The following is a 4,282-nucleotide window of genomic DNA, read 5'->3' as shown; positions in this document are numbered from 1 at the left end:
GAGCCTGCTGTTGGGTAGGGACTGTCTCTATATGTTGCCAATTTGCACTTCCCAAGCACTTAGTACAGTGCTCTGCACACAGAAAGCGCTCAATAAATACGATTGAATGAATGAATGCACAGCACTTTATGTAGCTATCTATAATTATATGCCATATCTTATGTATTTATTTTAGAGTCTCTCTTCCCCACTAGAGTGTAAGATCATTGAGGCCAAGGAACGTGTCTAACAACTCTGTCATACTTTACTCTTGCAAATGCTTAGTCCTGTAATTCATTCATTCATTCAATCATATATATTGAGCATTTACTGTGTGCAGAGCACTGTACTAAGCGCTTGGGAATTACAAGTTGAGAAGCAGCGTGGCTCAGTGGAAAGAGTACGGGCTTTGTAGTCAGCGGTCATGGGTTCAAACCCCGGCTCCACCAATTGTCAGCTGTGTGACTTTGGGCAAGTCACTTAACTTCTCTGTGCCTCAGTTACCTCATCTGTAAAATGGGGATTAAGATTGTGAGCCCCCCCGGGACAACCTGATTACCCTGTAACCTCCCCAGTGCTTAGAACAGTGCTTTGCACATAGTAAGCGCTTAATAAATGCCATTATTATTATTATTATTATTATTATTATTATATAACATGTAATCTTGTCTTTAGACTGTAAACTCATTTTGGGCAGGGAATATATGTATTATATTGTTGAATTATACTCCCCCATGTGCTTAGTTGAGTGTTCTGCACGCAGTAAACTCTTGGGAATCAGAGGTCGTGGGTTCTAATCCCAACTCCGCCACTTATCAGTTGTGTGACTTTGGGCCAGTCACTTAACTTCTCTGTGCCTCAGTTACCTCATCTGGAAAATGGGGATTAAGACTGTGAGTCCCACCTGGGACAATCTGAGAACCTTGTATCTCCCCCAGTACTTAAAACAGTGCTTGGCACATAGTGAGCGCTTAACTAATACCATCATTATTAATAAATGCGACTGACTGGCTTAGTAGAGTGCTCTGCACACAGTAAACACTCAGTAAATAAATCACCATTAATGATGGTGATTGATGATAAACGGTGTGGGGCTGAGAGTGGGGTGAATATCAAATACCCAAAGATTCCAGTACAAAATATTCAAAAAGATATTTTGAAACAGCCATGCTCTCAGGGGAAAAAAAGATGATTAACTTGAAGGAGAAGAAGTGATGTTGTGGATGAAGAAGTGAAAGGCTATCCTGCTTGTACCTGATGCAAAGGTTTTGGTTAAGGACTACTAACCCTGTCAGTAGCATTCCATGTTAAGATATTCTGTCCACGTCAGCTTCGTTGACCCACATAGATCCTCCGATAATTGATGCTGATCAAAACCTAGAACCCATTAAAAATACAAAAATCTCCACTGTTCACTCATAAATCTTTCAGAATTTACAGACTCAGATACAAGAAACATAAACCAGAATGACGTGTTTTTCCCTATGGTGCTTATTGTAATTTAAAGAAGCACAGGAAGAAGTTTATTAGAGCTAAGAAACACTTTAGTGAATTGACCTCTAATAAAAACAATGATATAATTCAGGACAATGATGACTCTATATGGGAAATAAGCAACAAATATTCCCAATATTTTCATAACAAAATTGCATACTGATCTTTCAGGCCAGGAGACCTCACCTACTCTCCTACTACAATCCAGCTTGCACATTTCACTCTTTCATTCATTCAATTGTATTTATTGAGTGCTTACTATGTGCACAGCACTGTACTAAGCGCTCTTCTAGTCTTCCTCCCCACCCCACAACACTTATGTAGGGAAGCAGCATGGCTTAGTGGGAAGAGCCTGGGCTTGGGAGTCAGAGGTCATGGGTTCTAATCCTGGCTCCACCACTTGTCTGCTGTGTGACCTTAGGCAAGTCATTTCACTTCCTCTATGTCTCAGTTTCCTCATCTGTAAAATGGGGATTAAGACTGTGAACCCCACAAGGGACAACCTGAATACCTTGTATCTACCACAGCATTTAGAACAATGCTTGGAACACATTAACAAATACCATTATTATTATTGCATACAAACGTATATATCTATAATGCTATTTATTTCTATTAATGCCTGTTTACTTGTTTTGATGTGTATATATCTATAATTCTATTTATTTATATTGATGCCTGTTTACTTGTTTTGATGTCTGTCTCCCCCTTCTAGACTATAAACCCATTGTGATCAGGGATTGTCTATCTTTATTGCTTAACTGTACAGTCCAAGCACTTAGTACAGTGCTCTGCACACAGTAAGCACTCGATAAATATGATTGAATGAATGAATCAATCAATCTCCTCACTGTGCCTCGTTCTCGCCTGTCCCGCCGTCGACTCCTGGCCCACCTCATCCTCCTGGCCTGGAATGTCCTCCCTCCGCCCATCCGCCAAGCTAGCTCTCTTCCTCCCTTCAAGGCCCTACTGAGAGCTCACCTCCTCCAGGAGGCCTACCCACACTGAGCCCCCTCCTTCCTCTCCCCCTTGTCCCCCTCTCCATCCCCACCTCTTACCTCCTTCCCTTCCCCACAGCACCTGTATATATGTATATATGTTTGTACATATTTATTATGCTATTTATTTATGTATTTTACGTGTACATATCTATTCTATTTATTTTATTTTGTTAATATGTTTGGTTTTATTCTCTGTCTCCCCCTTCTAGACTGTGAGCCCACTGTTGGGTAGGGACTGTCTCTGCATCTTCCCAAGCGCTTAGTACAGTGCTCTGCACACAGTAAGCGCTCAATAAATACGATTGATTGATTGATTGATTTTTGTTGTCTTATGCTGTCTAGTTGTGTCCAACCCATAGCAACTCCACAGACACAGCTTCCCAGAACGCCCCACTTCCATCTGCAATCGTTCTGGTAGTGGATCCATAGAGTTTTCTTGGTAAAATTACGGAAGTGGTTTACCATTGCCTCCTTCCACACAGTAAATGAACACTACTGCTGCCCAGCACAGGGGCGTTTTCACTTGTGGCAGATTGCCTTCCACCCACTAGCTACTGCCCAAGCTAGGAATGGAAGGGGTAGGCCTCTGCTTGACTCTCTCTCCTGTAGTTGTGACTGGTAGCATACTAGAAACTCTCCAGGTGCAACCCTGAGAGGGATGATAATTGATTACTGATCAGTTATTACAGTGCTCTGCACACACAGCACGCATTGATTGATTGACTGCATCATTTTGCTCAGTCACTGACAATTAAGAGGGGAAAAGATATGTTGTGTGACCTTGGGCAAGTCACTTAACTTCTCTGTGCCTCAGTTTACCTCATCTGTAAAATGGGGATTAAGTTGTGGGAGAGGGACTGTATCCAACCTGTTTAACTTTTATCTACCTCAGAGTTCTGGCACATAGTAACTGCTTAACAAATACTATTAAAAAAACAAAACTAAACAAAGTAAATACATGTCCTACTGGCAGCAGGACATGAGAGCTTGACTTGTTTTTGCAGTAGTCAGTGATGGTAGTCAACATAAGAAGCAGCATGGCTTAGTGGTTAGAACACAGCCCTGGGAGTCAGAAGGACCTGGGTTCTAATCCCGGCTCTGCCACTTGTCTGATTTGTGACCTTCATCAAGTCGCTTCATTTCTCTGTGCCTCAGTTACCTCATCTGGTGTGAGCCCTATGTGAGACAGGGATTGATCCAACCCAATTACCTTGCATCGGATCCCATTGCTTAGTATAGTGCCTGGTACATATTAAGCTTTTAACAAATACCAAAACTATTGTTATGGTTTCACACTGGATCCTCTACACTCCCTTTCTCCCGGTCTCCCTGAGCTTCCTAGTGGCAAATGTAGAGAGCCAGCTGACAGAAGAAAGGGTGCCATCTGGATTTCCAGCAAAGAGTGAAATTGCATTGGCTGATAATTTGATAGCCACTGACTACAGATGTATTAAAAGTAATAGGAAAGATAAATTCTTTTTCTTTTTATAATGAGTGGTGGAATTTAATTCCCATATCTCCAAATATGAAAAAGCGGTTGCGCTGCATAATCCAGAGGTGAATAATAGCCTGACTTTTGGGTGCTATTTTAAATATCCAAGGGGGATGGAATTGATTTTCATATACCCTAAAGCTAGCCGCTTTTCCTACTATCAGTGGTGGAGTTTGTGCTACCATTTCTGCTGACAACAGAATTTGGAAGACAATGGAGAGCTGCAGAATGAAATCAAATTCTCTGATCTTAGATGTGAGATACTCTCCACTAAAGCCAAATAACATTGACAAAAGTTGAGGGTTTGGCAGTAATT

At 41.5% G+C, this 4,282-nt stretch overlaps 1 non-coding gene across 1 annotated transcript; it reads right to left on the bottom strand.

Moving 5' to 3' along the window:
* Positions 1–2,995: 2,995 nt before the first annotated feature.
* LOC119927889 lies at positions 2,996–3,133 on the bottom strand. Its single transcript, XR_005450855.1, has one exon. It is a non-coding gene; the product is annotated as a small nucleolar RNA SNORA7 (small nucleolar RNA).
* Between the last annotated feature and the right edge of the window lie 1,149 nt (positions 3,134–4,282).

The sequence above is a fragment of the Tachyglossus aculeatus genome, chromosome 4, assembly GCF_015852505.1.
Source record: "Tachyglossus aculeatus isolate mTacAcu1 chromosome 4, mTacAcu1.pri, whole genome shotgun sequence".
Lineage (NCBI taxonomy): Eukaryota > Metazoa > Chordata > Mammalia > Monotremata > Tachyglossidae > Tachyglossus > Tachyglossus aculeatus.
The sequence above is the reverse complement of the archived record's forward strand: the minus strand, read 5'-3'. Positions and strand labels throughout refer to the sequence as shown.